Source organism: Tachyglossus aculeatus, chromosome 2 (assembly GCF_015852505.1).
Source record: "Tachyglossus aculeatus isolate mTacAcu1 chromosome 2, mTacAcu1.pri, whole genome shotgun sequence".
Lineage (NCBI taxonomy): Eukaryota > Metazoa > Chordata > Mammalia > Monotremata > Tachyglossidae > Tachyglossus > Tachyglossus aculeatus.
Window position 1 is genome coordinate 89,541,313 of NC_052067.1, and position 18,610 is coordinate 89,559,922.

The 18,610-nt window shown below is 42.6% G+C and overlaps 1 protein-coding gene across 8 annotated transcripts in view; it reads left to right on the top strand.

Annotated features, from left to right (window-relative positions):
• Positions 1 to 18,610, top strand: part of PTPRK (protein tyrosine phosphatase receptor type K) — a 703,591-nt gene that overhangs the window by 497,671 nt on the left and 187,310 nt on the right. The window lies entirely within an intron of this gene.

Sequence of the window (18,610 nt, forward strand, 5' to 3'; positions counted from 1 at the left end):
CTAACAAAACCTCTCCTCCTCCCCATCCCCCCTGCCATACCTCTTTCCTCTCCCCACAGCACCTGTATATATGTTTGTACAGATTTATTACTCTATTTATTTTACTTTTACATACTTACTATTCTATTTATTTTGTTAATGATGTGCAGTTAGCTTTAATTCTATTTGTTCTGATGACTTGACACCTGTCCACATGTTTTGTTTTGTTGCCTGTCTCCCCCTTCTAGACTGTAAGCCCATTGTTGGGTAGGGACCGTCTCTATATTCATTCAATCGTATTTATTGAGCAGTTACTGTGTGCAGAGCACTGTACTAAGCACTTATCAATGGTATTTGATTGTAGACTGTATATGTTGCCAACTTGTACTTCCCAAGCACATAGTACAGTGCTCTGCACACAGTAAGCACTAAATAAATGCGATTGAATGAATGAATGAATGAGAAAGTGAATCCAAGCCACCCAACTGATCTTGGTGGGATATGCATCTTAGTCCAGGAAAATTAAGAATGATCTGGTTTCTGGGCCTGAGGTATCCCTTTGGATACCCCACCCTAAGTCCCACAGCGCTTATGTACTTATCTGTAACTTATTCATTCAATCGTATTTATTGAACGCTTGCTGTGTGCAGTGCACTGTACTAAGCGCTTAATTGATTTATAGTACTGTCTTGAGGGCAGGGAACATGTCTACCAACTCTGCATATTGTACCATCCCAAGCCTTTAGTACAGTGCTCTACGTATTGAGCACTCAAATTAATCAATCATGTTATTGAGCTTACTTTGTTCAGGGCACTGTACTAAGTGCTTGGGAGAGCACAAAGCAACAATATAACAGACACATTCTCTGCCCACAGTGGGCTGACAGTCTCCAGTCTACAATCAAATACTATTGATTATAATGCTTACCTCTAAGCTGCTTGGGTTGGTATGACATATGTCCAGAAGGAGACATCCTTCTGAGAAATTTGGCCTGAAAAGGAGTTAACATGCCTTTCTTGCCTCTTAGTTAATTCTATTTGTTTAATGTGTGTGTGCATGCACACATTCACATGCACATTCATTCATTCATTCATTCATTCAATCATAGTTATTGAGCACTTACTGTGTGCAGAGCACTGTACTAAACACTTGGGAAGTACAAGTCGGCAACTTATAGAGACGGTCCCTACCAACAACGTGTATGTGTGTATGTATATATGTGTATCAATTCATCATATTTATTGAGTATTTACTTTGTTCAGAGCACTGAACTAAGCACTTGGGAGAGTCCAATATAACAGAATTGGTAGACACTTTTTGATGGTATTTGTGCTCACTGTGCTGTTCAGGTGCTTGTGCCTGGTGCTCTTCTAAACAGTAGGGTAGATACAAGCTAATCAGGTTGGACACAGTCTTAATCTCCATATTACAGACTGTAACCCAGGTCCTTCTGACTCCCAAACCCATAGTCTATCCACTAGACCACACTGCTTCTCACATGGAGCTTACAGTCTAGAGGAAGAGAAAGACATTAATGTGAATAAGTAAATTAAGGATATGTGCATAAGTGCTGTGAAGGTGAGGGTGGGTTGAATAAGGGTGCAAATTGAAGCGTGTGTATATATATGTGTGTATATGCATATATATATATATATATATATATATGTGTGTGTTTGTGTGTGTGTGAGCATGAATATGCATGTACACCAGCAAATGGAAAACAAAACAGGCACAGTTCATATTAGATTTGTTTGCCTCAAGAGGACTTCCCATATGTAGAACGGATCGGCCTCCCTATGTGGATTTTTCACAGGAAATGATTATTCTTTCCCCGGTGTCTGAGAATTGCTTTTTGCACTATCTTATCCCTTCAAGCTGAAACTTGTGGCCACCATGATAGGGGGTTTAGGGAGTTAGCACCCGGAAGGCACCCTCACGCATCAAGATTCAGTAATTAGGAGGTGGTAATGTAGAATTCTGCTAGGTGGTAATCTTGTGACTTCTTAGGGGAGGCAGTGATTAAGACCTTGATAATCTTCAAGGACTTTTAAAGGGGAGAGGAAGGGAGGAAATTTCTCCCTGTATTGTGCTTTTTTTCAGTATGGTTGTCAATTTTAAAGTTCCCTTTGGCCACCTTCACACCCCCACTCTCATCACTGGAAAGGCTGGATTCAAGGTGTTTGATTCAGCTCGTCATTATTTGTCTAGAATCTTTCAGTCCGCTGAGTTCAGTGGATGCAAAGCATCCTGGCCCAGCATAGTTCAGCTGTCATAATTACCCCTAATTTGCATCTAAGTTGTCAGTAAATGATGGCTGGTTCAACAGAGGCCAGGGTAGGAGATAGGAGGGACTGCCAGGCTGCCTATGCATCTGTCGCTGGTTTAATAGTGACCCAGTGGATGAGAACACTTCCCTCCAGAGGGGAGAGGGCATGCGCTCTGGCCAAGATTGGGCATGGGGTTTGCTGGCATTCCAGGGCTCGCTCCCCCTCAGTTTATCGGTGGTTGAGAGATGCCAGCGTATTTGGATGAAGTGCCGCTGCTGGGGAGATGGATAGTCTCCCAGAATGCCAGCTTGAAAAATTAAGCAGCAGAAATCGGACATAAACTGAGTTTGGATGGAGGGAACCGTCCATTTCATCTAGCTTTATGCCCAGAGCAACCCCTGAGCTAAACTGGAAAGGCCCCGCTGCTCCACTTTGGGCAGAAATGGCAGGTAACAATCCTATGGGACAGATGATTAATGTAGTCTTGGCTTTTCTAGAGGCGCTTGTAATGGTTTGGCTGCGGGGAGATTAGGAAACGCCACGGCCAAAGATCGGGAAGAAGTTGCTGCAGGTGGAGCTGATGGGAGGTTCTTGGGAGCAGATGCTCATTCAGTGGTATTTACTGAGCACTTACTGTGTGCAGAACACTGTACTACACACTTGGGGACGTATACTAGAGTTTGTAGTCAGAATTTCTGCCCAGAGGCCGAGGCAAAACCAGAAGCAGTGCCAGACCTGGAAAAAGCAGTGAACATGTCAGTCACAGGTGAAAGATCATCATCGTCATAATCATAATGGAATTTGTTACTATGAGTCTGTGCTTGATAGAATAGTGGATAGAGCATGGGCCTGGGGGCCAGAAAATCATGGGTTCTAATCCCAGCTCTGTCACTTTTCTGCTGTGTGATCTTGGGCAAGTCACTGCACTTCTGTAGGCCTCAGTTACCTCATCTGTAAAATGGGGATTGAGACTGTAAGCCCCACATGGGACAGGGACTGTGTCCAACCCAATTTGCTTGTATTCACCCCAGCACTTAGTACAGTGCCTGGCACATAGTAAGTGTTTAACAAATACCATAATTAGTTTTATTACTATTATTATTATTATTAGTATTATTATTATTCTTTTGACCATCTCTGCACCTGAAGATGCATCCAATTCATTGTCATTGCTGTCTTCCTCGAGTGCATTAGGGTAACTCTTCCAATTAGATTGTAAGCTGCTTCAACATCCTGCCAGCACTGTCTTTTCTTAGACCAAATGATTTCAACTGTCTATTACAGTGCAGTACCTTCAGTAGATGCTCAATAGTTACTTTTTAATGATATTTGTAAAGCATTTTCTATTTGTCACACACCGTTCTAAGCACTGGGGTAGATCAATCAGTCCATCAGTGGTATTTATTGAGTGCTTACGGTGTGCAGAGCACTGTACTTAGCGTGTGGGAGACTACAATGCAGCAGGGGTCCTAGACATGTTTCCTGCCCACAGTGAGCTTTACAAAATAATCAGTTTGGACATGGTCTCTGTCCCACACAGGACTCACAGTCTAAATTAGAAGGAGGAGGATTTAATCCCCATTTTATGGAGGAGGTAACTGAGGCAGAGAGAAGTTAAGTAACAGGTGGAGGAGGCAGGATTAGAACCCAGGCCTTCTGATGGTGATGAATAAGAAAGAAAGCACACTGTATCTCTTTGTTTATTTTTATGGCTATTAAAATATTTCAAAAAACTTCACAAACGTTCCATTGTTCCTCTGATCTACTGCACTAGCCTTCTCTCTTACTGCACTAGCCTTCTCTCTTACTGCACTAGCCTTCTCTCTACTGCACTAGCCTTCTCTCTGATCTCCCATCCTCGTGTCTCTCTCCACTTCAATCCATATTTCATGCTGCTGCCCGGATTATCTTTGTCCAGAAACGCTCTGGACATATTACTCCCCTCCTCAAAAACCTCCAATGGCTACCGATCAATCTGCGCATCAAGCAGAAACTCCTCACCCTGGGCTTCAAGGCTCTCCATCACCTCGCCCCCTCCTACCTCACCTCCCTTCTCTCCTTCTACTGCCCAGCCCACACCCTCCGCTCCTCCACCACTAATCTCCTCACTGTACCTCGCTCTCGCCTGTCCCGCCATCGACCCCCGGCCCACGTCATCCCCCTGGCCTGGAATGCCCTCCCTCTGCCCATCCGCCAAGCTAGCTCTCTTCCTCCCTTCAAGGCCCTGCTGAGAGCTCACCTCCTCCAGGAGGCCTTCCCAGACTGAGCCCCTTCCTTCCTCTCCGCCTCGTCCCCCTCTCCATCCCCCCCATCTTACCTCCTTCCCTTCCCCACAGCACCTGTATATATGTATATATGGTTGTACATATTTATTACTCTATTTATTTATTTATTTATTTTACTTGTACACTTCTATCCTACTTATTTTATTTTGTTGGTATGTTTGGTTCTGTTCTCTGTCTCCCCCTTTTAGACTGTGAGCCCACTGTTGGGTAGGGACTGTCTCTATGTGATGCCAATTTGTACTTCCCAAGCGCTTAGTACAGTGCTCTGCACATAGTAAGCGCTCAATAAATACGATTGATTGATTGATTGATTGATTGATCTTGATTCCTTCCCCACAAAATTCCTAGGTACCAGTTCACCCCCATCTTCAAAACTTTCCTGAAATTTCTCCCTCCTTCAGGAAGTCTTCCCTACCTAAAGCAAGCACCCTAACCATATCAAGGCTACCGTAGCCCTTAGTGAATAGTACCTTCAAAGTGGTACTAAGATCTTACCTTTGTACGGGGCCTGGAACAATTTCTTCCTATAATTGTAAATATGAAATTGCCAACCAGAAAGATACCAATCTGCTGAGCCCGATTTCTGGGTTCATTATATTGATAATACTTACTGATCCCTCACTCTGTGCAGAATACTGTACTAAGCAGTTGGGAAAGTTCAGTGGTGTGAGTAGACATCCTTGACCTCAAAGAGTTCACAATCTGTTGGGGTGACTGGCATTAAAAATTAAATAAATTAGAGGTAGGAGGAGGGAATAGAATCTTAAGATGTGTCTAAGAGTAGCAGCATGAGCTTGGGAGTCAGTGGACATGTGTTCTAATTCCGGCTCTGCCAAAAACCTGCTGTGTGTCCTTGGGCAAGTCACTTAACTTCTCTGGGTCTCAGTTTCTTCAACTGCAAAATGGGGATTCCATGCCTGTTCTCCCTCCTACTTAGATGTGAGCGCCATGTGGCACAGGGCCTGTGTTCGACCTGATTGTCTTGTATCTGTCCAAGTGCCTAGAACAGTGCTTTATCAATCAATCAATCAATCATATTTATTGAGCGCTTACTGTGTGCAGAGCAGTGTACTAAGCACTTGGGAAGTACAAGTGCAACATATAGAGACAGTCCCTACCCAACAGTGGGCTCACAGTCTAAAAGGGGGAGGCAGAGAACAAAACCAAACATACTAACAAAATAAAATAAATAGAATAGATATGTACAAGTAAAATAAATGAATAAATAGAGTAAGAAATATGTACAAACATATACACATATATACAGGTTTATGCATAAACATATAAGTTTATAAACATAAAAGTTTATACGTAAACATATAAACTTATACATACATGTATAAGCTTTATACATATAAGTTCTTAACAAATTAATCAATCAATTATATCTGAGCACTTACTGTGGGCAAAGCACTGTACTGAGCGCTTGGGACAGTACAGTATAACAGAGTTGGTAGGCATGGTCCCTGCCCATGATGAGCTTACAGTCTGAAGAGACTGGAAGGGACTGTAAATACAATAACAATAATGGTGATGATAATAATATTTTATGTAAGTACTCTGTGGGATGAGGAGAGTTCCCAAGTGCTTGAGTGAAACAGAAATGCTTAAGGGAGTAGTGGGGAAGTTGATTGGCGAAATGGGATACTAATCAGGAAGGATCACCTAGGGAATGTGATTTCAGAAAGGAATTCTCAGTTGAATGCCATATTCAGTCAACTTGAATTTTGAAATTTTGAAAGTTTCCTGAAAGCAGATGAAAGAAAGGAATGAAATCTACTTCAAACAAGAAGCAGCATGGCTTAGTGAGAAACAGCAGCACTGCCTAGTGGATAGAGCACGGCCTATGAGTCAGAAGGATCTGGACTGTAATCCTAGATCCACCACCTGTCTACTGTGTGTGACCTTGGGCAAATCACTTAATTTCTCTGTGCCTCGGTTACCTCATCTGTAAAACGGGGCTTTAGACTGTGAGCCCCATGAGGGACATGGACAGTGTCCAACCTGATTAATTTGTATCTACCTTAGTGCTTAGTACAGTGCCTGGCACATAGTAAGCATTTAGCAAATACCACTGGGAACAAGAAAATGATGGGAAGGTCTTGGGGTAGGGAGGAGACATGGGCAAGTAAGTGTAAAGGAAAAAGTCACAGTTCCAACTTGGGAAAACTACCCATCAAGCAAAGGTAGGAGCATTTCACTTAATTGAACAAATTTTGGTGAAAATCAGAGCCATTGTTTTCAAAAGAATTGGAGGCAGAGAGCTGAGGCATTGTGAAGATGCTGGAAGATGATTTTGAATTTGTGAAGTGCTTGCACTAGCACACCACCTCCATGGGAAAGGCTAATTGAGGAAAAACCTGAAAGACAAACCAGAAACATGGAGATGAGTGAATGTGAAATGTAATTTTGGAATTGTTATGTAAATAAATCCGAAGAGTGTGCCTCCCCCTTTGTTTTCTGGCATGTGGTAATTTGGATATGAATTGTCATCTTATTCTTTTTCGGTAGAAAGCAGGAGATCATTTTAAAAAAGTATATCAAGCACGTGAACCTGTGATTCAGGTGGCACAGGAATCTTTGTGCCTCATTGATTAGGTGTTATAAAAAGGCATAAAGAGGTCGTTGTTGTGGCAGACTTGACAGCCCTTTGTGGTGGTGGAATAGATCCTCCGCAGTAGTAATGTTCATGTTGTTTGTTAAGTTTTTAATATGTGCTGAGCACTTGATTAAGCACGGTGGCACATACAGGATAATGAGATTGAACAGTGGCTTAGGTTCAAAGAGGAGAAAGACAGATAAAACAAACAATGAGAGAGGTTAAGAACTAAAGTAAATGACAAACTAAACAAACCAATATGATTGTTACACTTAACAAAACTACAATCCCACTTTTTTGTCTATCTTTTTCTTAATGAATTGGTATTTTGAAAAAGGCAGAGTTTAACGCCTGTCCTTGTTTATATCCTGATTTGGGGGCAATTTAGTTATCTGCATTCTCGGTAAGTAATGACAGTTAACACAGGGCCAGTGTGATAATTAATGTTGCTCCAATTAGGAAAGGCCCTACATTGACATTGTGAAAACTGGAATTAGGTCCCTAAGGATTGGTTTGTATTTTTGGACCTTTCAAGTGAAACACAATATTCACATGGTCCCTGTAAACAACCTGGTGCCTCTAATGAAGCAGCATGGTGTAGAGCACAGGCCTGGGAATCAGAAGATCATGGGTTCTAACTCCGGCTCTACTACATGTCTGCAGTGTGACCTTGGGCAAGTAACTTCACTTCTCTGTGCCTCAGTTAACTCAACTGTAAAAATGGGGATGAAGAATGCACACTCCATGTGGGACAGGGACTGTGTCTAACCTAATTAACACTTACCACCCTAGTGCTTAGAACAGTTCTTGGCGCACAATAAGCACTTAACAAGTACCATAATGAGAAACGCCCCTGTGTTGGATCGGATAATGGGTCTGACTCAATAATCGCCTTATGTTCCTATCTAACCCTGGCATACGTGAGACCTGGGGGCAGACTAGATGAGCTTTTCAGTCAATCAGTGGTAGTTACTGAGGACTCATTGTGTGCAGAGCACTGTACTAAGTGCTTTGGAAACTACAATGGAGCTGGTAGAGATTTGTATTTTGGATAATAAAAATAATAGTAATGATTTTAAAAATAATAGTGCGGTGTTTGTTAAGTGCTTACTCTGTACTAGATACTGAACTAAGCACTGGGCTGGATACAAGCAAATCGATTTGGACACAGGCCCTGTCCCATGTGGGGACTCACAGTCTCAATCCCCATTTTACAAATGAGGTAACTGAGGCCCAGAGAAGTGAAGGGCTTAGTACACTGCTCTGTACAGAGCTAGGATTAGAACCCATGACCTCCTGACTCCCGGGCCTGTGCTCTATCCACTAGGCCACGATGCTTCTCGCTTTCTATGAGCCAAGCACTGTACTCAGGGCTGGGATAATCAGGTTAGACACTGTCCCTCCCACATGTGGGGCTCCCAGGTTAAGGGAAGTCTTAAAGGCAAGGACAAACTGCATCACCTACTGGATAGAACATGGGCCTAGGATTCAAAAGGACCTGGGTTCCAATCCCAGCTCCTCCACATGTCAGCTGTGTGACCTTGAGCAAGTCACTTAACATCTCTGTTCTTCAGTTACCTCATCTGGAAAATGGGGATTAAGTCTGCAGGCTCCACGTAGAGCATGGACTGTGTCCGGCCTGGTTAGCTTGTATCTACCCCAGAGTTTAGAACAGTACCTGGCCCATAGTAACTAATACCATAAAGGAGGGGTAGGGGAAGGGGCATGCAAGGGGCCTGGGGAAGGACCGTCTCTATATGTTGCCAACTTGCACTTCCCAAGTGCTTAGTACAGTGCTCTGCACACAGTAAGCGCTCAATAAATACGATTGAATGAATGAATGAATGAATATGGACCATGGAGCAGTGGCCACACTGCCTTTTATGTGCTCTAGGTGCTTCCCATCAGTTGGGAGCCTCCCAGCCCAGAAGGGGAGCCAAGGCTCAGAATTCCTTCCCTACTTCTGTGCCACTCAGCAACGCCGAGGGGTGGGGAAAGGACGTGCCTTCTTGCCCTCTTATTCCATCCTCACCTGCATGTGGGAAACTTCCCACATATTCCACCCTTGTTCTGCCTCTGGATGGGCCTGGGAACCAGAAGGTTATGGGTTCTAATCCCAGCTTCACCGCTTGTCTGCTGTGTGAACTTGGGCAAGTCACTTCATTCCTCTGGGCCTCAGTTCCCTCATCTGTAAATTGGGGATTGAGACTGTGAGCCCCACATGAGTCAAGGACTGTGCCCAACTTTTTTTGCTTCTATCCACCCCAGTGCTTAGTACAGTGCCTAGCACGTAGTAAGCATCTAAATACAATTATCATTATTTTACTACTTTCATTTCTACCCTATGTTAACAACTGCATCTTTCTTAGGCAGTCAGTCAATCAATCAATCATCAATCGTATTTATTGAGCGCTTACTGTGTGCAGAGCACTGTACTAAGCGCTTGGGAAGTACAAGTTGGCAACATATAGAGACAGTCCCTACCCAACAGTGGGCTCACAGTCTACAAGGGGGAGACAGAGAACAAAACCAAACATACTAACAAAATAAAATAAATAGAATAGATATGTACAGGCAAAATAAATAAATAAATAAATAGAGTAATAAATACGTACAACCATATATACATATATACAGGTGCTGTGGGGAAGGGAAGGAGGTAAGATGGGGGGATGGAGAGGGGGACGAGGGGGAGAGGAAGGAAGGGGCTCAGTCTGGGAAGGCCCTCTAAGGCAGTCATCAACCTTTGACTACAGGAATGGATTTTCTTCTCCAAATGTTCCCCAAGCAAGACTGTAAACCCGTTGTGGGCAGGGATTGTCTCCCTTTATTGCTTTATTGTACCTTCCAAACGCCTAGTACAGTGCTCTGCACACAGTAAAAACTCAACAAAAACGATTGAATGAAGGAATGAATTTAGTTCAGTGATCTGATCCCAGTAGGAACTACCATTTCTGCTGATATTTCTGAGGAAGAATTATTAAAACTTAAAGGAGCATTTTAGCAGCATGGCTCAGTGGATAGAGCCAAGGCTTGGGAGTCAGAAGGCATTGGGTTCTAATCTTAGCTCTGACCCTTGTCTGTTGTGTGACCTTAGGCAAGTCACTTCACTTCTCTGTGACTCAGTTACCTCATCTGTAAAATGGAAGGCTGTGAGCTCGATGAGGTAAATGGACTATGTCCAACCTGATTAACTTGTATCTACCCCAGTGCTTAATACAGTGCCTGTCATAAGAAATAAGTGCTTAACAAATACCCTTAAAAAAAAGATTACTGAATGTCCCTCAGATGTTTTCAAACCCATAATGTGCTCTGTATGCTCAGTAGGTGCATTTATTTCAAATGCTTTCTCTGGGAGGCCCTGATTTTTATCTTCACTTTAGAATTATAAAATTTTGGTTTTTAGAATGCCAGCATCATGCTTAAGCCTAAATGGCTTATTTATCTTAATGTGCTCTCCTTCCTCCCACTGTGAATTCACCACAGTGTGAAATAACATGGAAAAAGGGATCTAGGAGGGTGCATGGAAGTGCCATGTCATTCTTTTGTTAGAAAAGAAGCTTTCTTCCCATGGTTCAGAGTTTACTGGCACACCAGGCTTTGGAAGAGGCTTTTAGTGGTTCTCGCTAAAAGTAAGATGGCTCTGGGCCAGTTCACGCTGGACTTCACTCATTCGTTCATTCAATTGTATTTATTGAGCTCTTACTTTTCATTCATTCACTCAATCGTATTTATTGAGCGCTTACTGTGTGCAGAGCACTGTACTAAGCGCTTGGGAAGTACAAGTTGGCAACATATAGAGACGGTCCCTACCCAACTGGTTCTGAGCTGGAACTCAGAGATCACACAGGGCCAGCCTGGGATGAGGAAACTACTAATAACACAGCTTTCAGTATTTCTTTCCATTATCATCAATAATCAGTAATTGTATTTGAGCACTAACCGTGTGCAAAGCACTGTACTAAGCTCTTGAGAGCGTACAGTACAACAGAGTTGGTAGACACATTCACTGCCTGTAATGAGGTTACATTCTGAAGGTTTAATTCCTTGGCCCAGCTGACGAATGGGGAAGCCAGGATTTGAACCCATGACCTCTGACTCCCAAGCCCGTGCTCTTTCCACTGAGCCACGCTGCTTCTCTGACAACGTACATAGACTCTGTCCAACACTATTAGCTCCTATCTATCCCACCACTTGGTACAGTGCCTGGCACATAGTAAGTGCTTAACAAATACAATAAAAAAATTAAATGGGGGGAAAGAAAAAAACCCTCACAGGCTATTGGAGATTAGAGGCAACTAAAGAGAACAAAAACTGAACCCTGAAAGAATGAATGGGAAAGAGGGTCTGGGCCAAGGAAATGTTAAAAGTATGCTTTGTGCTATCACTTGTTTTTCAGCGTGTTTCTAAAGTTTCTCTGGTATCCTGGAGCCAGAGGACAGAAGGAGACCTAGAATGAGCTGAACATATAAAATAAAATGATGGTCTCTTGCTCTGTAGACTGTAAGCTCTTGTTGGCAGAGATCACATCTACCAGCTTCATTCCATTGCACTTTTCCAAGTGCTCAGTACATTGCTCTACATTCATTAAGCTCTCAAGAAATACCATTGATTGATTCAGAGTCTTACAGTCTTCTAGACTGTAAGGTCATTATGGGCAGGAAACGTGTCTTCTTATTCTGAGTTGTACTTTTCCAAGCTCTTAGTATGGGGCTGTGCACATAGTAAGCTCTCAATATTAATTAATACTTGTCTGCCATGAAATCTTGGGCAAGCCACTTCTCTGTGCCTCAGTTATCTCATCTGTAAAACGGGGATTAAGCTGTGAGCCCCATGTGAGATAACCTGATTACCTTGTATCTACCCCAGTGTTTGGAACAGTGCTTGGCACATAGTAAGTGCTTTACAAATACCATCATCATCATTATTATTATCCCTTTTGTATATTCTGTATCCATGCATAGGATAGAAGCACAGACAAACTTGTTGGGTCAGTGTAAATCTGTTGAAACCTATGAGTAAGATTCTTTAGAGAGATTGTTAAGGTCATATGTAGAATCCTATAGCTGTGTGTGTATGTGGAAGAATCCCAAATGGCCACTTTTGAGAGCTCTTCACTTTTTTTTTAAACTAACAGTAAACCTGCAGCTTTCTACCTGCATGACTGTTTGCCACCTGCCCATCAACTTCAGAGCCAGAACTATTTAAAAAGTTAGAATTGTGCAGAGAGGCCACTGATGAGCGATGGAGTGAACTTGGTTGGTGGTCCTGATGAGTGAAGGTAAGTGCAATGTGCACTGAGGTTGGGAGAGTTCAGTACAACCGAATTAGCAGGTATGTTTCCTGCCCATAATGACCAGTCTAGAAGATTGTAAGATCCTCAATCCATCAATGGTATTTATTGAGAGCTTACTGAATGTAGAACAGTGTAATAGAAGCAGCTTTGTCTAGTGGATATTTCATGGGCCTGGGACAGAAGATTCTAATCCTGGCTCTGCCACTTTCATTCATTATTGAGCACTTACTGTGTTCAGAGCACTGTACTAAGCACTTACTTGTCTGCTGTGTGACCTTGGGCAAGTCACTTTACTTCTCTGGGCCTCAGTTACCTCATCTGTAAAATGAGGATTGAGACTGTGCACCCCACATGGGACAGGGACTGTGTCCAACCTGATTTGTTTGCCCCAGAGCTTAGTACAGAGACTGACACATAATGTGTGCCATAAATATTAATTATCATTTTATGTGCCTCAGTTTCCTCATCTATAAAATGGGGATTAAGACTCTGAGCCCTATGTGGGACAGGCATTGTGTCCAACCTGATCAACTTGTATCTACCCCAGCGCTTAGTACAGTGTCTTGCACAGAGTAAGTGCTTAACAAATGCCATTAAAAAAAAAGAATAAGTGCAAGTTATTGGAGAAGCAGCGTGGCTCACTGGAAAGAGCACGGGCTTTGGAGTCAGAGTTCATGGGTTCAAATCCAGGCTCCGCCAATTGTCAGCTGTGTGACTTTGGGCAAGTCACTTCACTTCTCTGGGCCTCAGTTCCCTCATCTGTAAAATGGGGATTAAGACTGTGAGCCCCCCATGGGACAACCTGATCACCTTGTAAACTCCCCAGCACTTAGAACAGTGCTTTGCACATGTAAGCGCTTAATAAATGCCATTATTATTATTATTAAATTAGTTTTTTGACATCTCCCTCAGCTGTCATTCATTCATTCATTCAGTCGTATTTATTGAGCGCTTACTGTGTTCCAAGCACTCTACTAAGCGCTTGGGAGGTACAAGTTGGCAACATATAGAGACGGTCCCTACCCAACAACGGGCTCACGGTCTACACCAGTCAGCATGTAGGGTTTGGGATAAAGTTAACCTACAGGCAAGAGTCTAAACCTCTCATGTGCTAGTGGAGCAGGGGGATGGCAGTGAGCGGAGAATGAGTCATTTTTTAAATGCTCAGCTTGTAAACAATTTTACCCCTGCCCTTTAATGTTCTGTTTCTTTGCTAGGCTTCTTTATTGCTTTGCTTCAATTACTGAGGTAAGATTTTTTACAGTGTAGTGCTTTATAATTATTTGGCTGAAAAACTGTTTTGACCTTTAAAGAAAGAATGCATGTGCATAAATGGGCCTAATTTATTTAAATATTTTATACACAAACTATTAGGCAGGATAATATTTTCCTTTAGGGAAGAGATCAGCGCAAAAAAAAAGAACAGCTAATGACACAGTTTGCAACTTCTGAATCACATTATGAAACATTATCGCAGTGTTCGTTGCCTCTAATTTGACATTATTAAATGGAAGGGGAGAAAATGCCTTTATGTTCAAATGGTTAATCAGGCTTTGTTGTAAACTAAGTGGGGGAGAGGGGTAGTTAATTTAATTATTTTAAGTACACACCAACCATTGTGTTGTTGCATCTGAGTGATGGCTCTTTATGGCTCATGGGTAGTCATCTTCTGTTCCGAAGGGAGGGGGAATCAGGCACTCTTCCCTTAGCACTGTGATGAGTGGTATGCCTATCCTGTATACCCCAAAACAGCAAAAGCTTGGAAAGAAAAAAGAGAACTGTGGAACGGTAGTTAATATGCTACCTGTAACTGTGCCCTTCTCTTCCCATACGACCCTCCCGCAACTTTCATTCAATCGTGTTTTTTGAGCACTTACTGTGTGCAAAGCACCTTTCCACCCCAACTCCCCATCATCATCATCAATCGTATTTATTGAGCGCTTACTATGTGCAGAGCACTGTACTAAGCGCTTGGGAAGTACAAATTGGCAGCATATTGGCAACTCCCCACAAGGAGGGCAGCCAACAGCCCCCCTTGGGTTGCACCTCCACCTGACAAGACTTCCTGCAGATAAACTCCATGGGTCCAAACTCCACCTTACACTCCATTTTAGCCATCAAGGAAAAGGGGAGTTTTTTGGCAAGCCAGTGGGAATTTGAATGGCTGCCAACTTCCAATTTCCAGCATTCCCTGCCAGGGACTTTGAGAGAATGCCAGGCAGAATTAAATGTTGAAAGCTCTGGCCCCTAAACAGCCTGTAGTATATTATTTTACTTGTGCTTTCCCCCAAACTCCTTCACTGGAAGTGTATTTCTTCTCCCCCTTCCCTCGAGGCAAAGAAGAGCAAGAAGAAAATGAATTTAAACATACAAGGCAGCAGTGTTTCTGCAGGGGTAAGCGTGGCCGACGGAAATTGCACCTGTAATTCCCATGGCAGCTGTTGGTCCTAGCACATTATGAGAAGCACAGTAAAAGCAGCCTAAAATAGTTAGTTTGACATTCAAAGTCCAGAATATAGTGCTTCAGTGTAATCATCCATTGTGTTCTCTACTGGGAAATATTCTGGAATGGATGTGTGGCCTCATCCATTCTCTTCTGAAGAGTTCAAAATGGGAGTGGACACCACCTCCTAGATTTTTACTTCCCATGTTCCAAGAATGGGGGTTTTGTTGAAGGCGGTAAAATCTTTTGTGTCTCCAATCAAGGCCTCAGGAATACCCGAGCATTGGCATGGAGCGGAGAGAGCACAAGGCTCCTTACTATGGAGACCTGTATTCTGACCCCCAGTCCACTCCTAAACAATAATATGACTTCGGGCAAGATACTTAACCTTTCTGGGCCTCAGTTTCCCCAGAGGGAGTTGATAATACCTGCCGCTAAAAGGGTTGTGGCAGGTAGTTAGGAGGAAAGGTGCCTCACAAAATCCAAGATACAATATTAATAATATTGAAGATTGAACTTGTTTTACTCGGAGTTATCCCAGTTTTTGGTAACATATTTTTATAGGCTTGGGTTTTCAAATCCAGTCTTGATCATTGCTGGGCAATGGATCTACAGACACAGAGAGAGACCAGGAATCCATGGCCCTGGGGCAAGTTGAGAAGCAGCATGGCATAGTGGATAGAACATGGGCCTAAGAGTCAGAAGGTCATGGATTCTAATCCTGACTCCACCACTTGTCTGCTGTGTGACCTTGGGCAAGTTACTTCAATTTTCTGTGCCTCAGTTACCTCGTCTGTAAAATGGGGATTGAGACTGTGAGCCCCACTTGGGACAGGGACTGTGTCCAACTCAATTTGCTCATATCCACCCCAGCATTTAGTACAGCGCCTGGCACATAGTAAGCACTTAGCAAATACCATCATTATTATTGTCATTATTAAGGAATCGTGCCTTTGTTTTACTGTCTGAGACACTTGTATTAAAAGGGCTGATGTGTATTTTGCACATTTCATACTGGGGGGCAGATCATTTAATGAAACCTAATTTATTCAGTAATAGAGGTGGGATGACTGCTAAATCAGGAAATGGAATATGAAAAGATGTGTTGGAAAAATCCTAATCATAGTAACTAGTGGAGCATATTATTAGCCTACCTTATAAAGCCCAACTCCTTTGACCCGAGAAGGTATTTGATTTCTGAGTTGTTGGCAATTAAAAAATCCTCTCCAAATGGGAGAAACAGTACTGTGTCAAAATTGTAATTTATTGTTACATCTCTCTGCCTAGGGAGTAGCCAGAAAGCTGTATGTATTCTGGACTAGTGAGCTGAATGTCTGAATATGACATTATCTGATGACACCCAACAAGCCTCTAACTGTAAGATATAGAGAAATGCCCTGTTACTTTCATTGGATAGCATTTCTTCTGCGATTGTAAATGAGATTAATGTAGGCAGCTGACTTGATGGTATGTCACGTAGCAAATAACAGTAAGGTGTGGAGGTAGGGAAATGTCTAATAAAAGTCTCTACTCAAAGTTTGCTAAGAAACTGTGAAATAATAAAAAGGAATCTCCTGGTGGCACATCATATAGTAATCTTATCAAAAGCAGGACTTTTGCAGGTTGAATTTGAACCAGATGACCAATATCTTGATCAGAAGTTAGGGAGAAATTAGGTCTGAAATTTTAACTAGAAGTTAAATTATGGAAGCTGTGCAGTATCAGGATGCTTAAGGCAGTGGGTAGCATGACTTAAGTGGCATTTATTTCAACCAGTACTGTTGTACCATCCCAAGTGCGTAGTACAATTCTCGGCACACAGTAGGTGCTCAATAAAATAACATCAATTGATCAAAGATGTTAACAACGATGGTGATGGTGGTGATGATGATTACAAAGGCCATCAGGGAAAATGCCATCAGGCTACGTCAAGCATTACTGGTGTCAAATCTGTCTGTTAGGCTATAGTCATGACTTACTTCTTGGTAGAATCAGCCAAACTGCAAATTAACCATCAGCCAATGAAGACAGGTGCACAAGTAAAAGAAAAGATAGGAGGTTCAAGAAGAAAGTCAACTTATCTTTTGCAAACCAATTGAGAGACTCAGTCATCAGTTTGGTGTCTTGCAGTGGATCAAGCAATCAATCAATCAGCTGTATTTATTGAGCACTTACTGTGTACAGAGCACTGTACTCTGCTTGGAAATGTACAGTATAATAGAACTGGTAGACTGGCTCCCTGACCACAAGCAGCTTGCAGTGTACAGTGGGAGACAGATATTATAATAAGTTACAGATAAGGGAAATAATGAAATGTAAGGATGTGTTCCTAAGCACTAGAGGGTTGGGGTGAGTGTCAAAGTGCTCAGGGGTAAACAGCCAAGTGCATAGTTAATGTAGAGGGGAGGGCACATAGGGGAAATGAGGGCTTAGTCTGGGAAGGCCTCTTGGAGGAGATAATGGGAGGTATTAATAATAATAATAAATGTGGTATTTGTTAAGCGCTTACTTTGTGCCAAGCACTGGGGTGAATACAAACAAATCGGGTTGGACACAGTCCCTGTCCCACATGGGGCTCACAGCCTTAATCCCCATTTTACAGATGAGGTAACTGAAGCACAGAAAAGTGAAGTGGCTTGCCCAAGACCACACAACAAACAAGTGGCAGAGTAGGGATTAGAACCTATGACCTTCTGACTCTCAGGCCCTTGCTCTATCCACTGTACCACACTGCTTCCCTCAGGTGTTGGGTCTGCAGTTGCTGGGAAGAGTAATAGCAATAATAATTGTAGTATTTGTTAAGCTCTTACTGTGTATCAGGCACTGTACTAAACACTGGGGTAGATATCAGCTAATCAAGCCAGATGCAGCCCAGTCGCCTTCAATCCCCAGTCCCACCATCATCAGTCTATATTTATTAAGTCTTAGCCAATGCCATCAGTTGTGTTGAGAACCACGGAATGCAAGTTTAATGGATAACAGTGCTAACATTTTGAAAAAAGACAGTATCAACTTGCATTTTCAAATGCACGTGTGTGATATACAACAGAGTCAATCAATCAATCAATCAATCGTATTTATTGAGCGCTTACTGTGTGCAGAGCACTGTACTAAGCGCTTGGGAAGTACAAGTTGGCAACATATAGAGACAATCCCTACCCAACAGTGGGCTCACAGTCTAAAAGGGGGAGACAGAGAACAAAACCAAACATACTAACAAAATAAAATAAATAGAATAGATATGTACAAGTAAAATAAATAAATAAATAGAGTAATAAATATGTACAAACATATATACATATATACAGGTGCTGTGGGGAAGAGAAGGAGGTAAGATGGGGGGGATGGAGGGGGGAAGAGAGGGAGAGGAAGGAAGGGGCTCAGTCTGGGAAGGCCTCCTGGAGGAGGTCAAGATGATTGAACTCAAACAAAGTTGATATTAATGTAGAAAGAGCACCGGCCTAGGAACCAAGAAACTTGGATTATAACTCCAGTTCCTCCACTCACAGGTTTTGTGATCTGGGCGAATTACTTCTTTGTGGCTCACATGAAAGTAGAGGTAAAATGTCTGTTCTCCTTCCTTTTTAGAGTAACAGTCCTGTGAGAGATGGGAACTGTGCCCAATCTTATTGAATAGATTCCAGCATTTAGCACAGTGCTTGGCACATGTTGAATGCTTAGTACATACCTCATTATCATTCATATTGGGGAAGGAAATGGGTAACTTTCATCCACTTGAG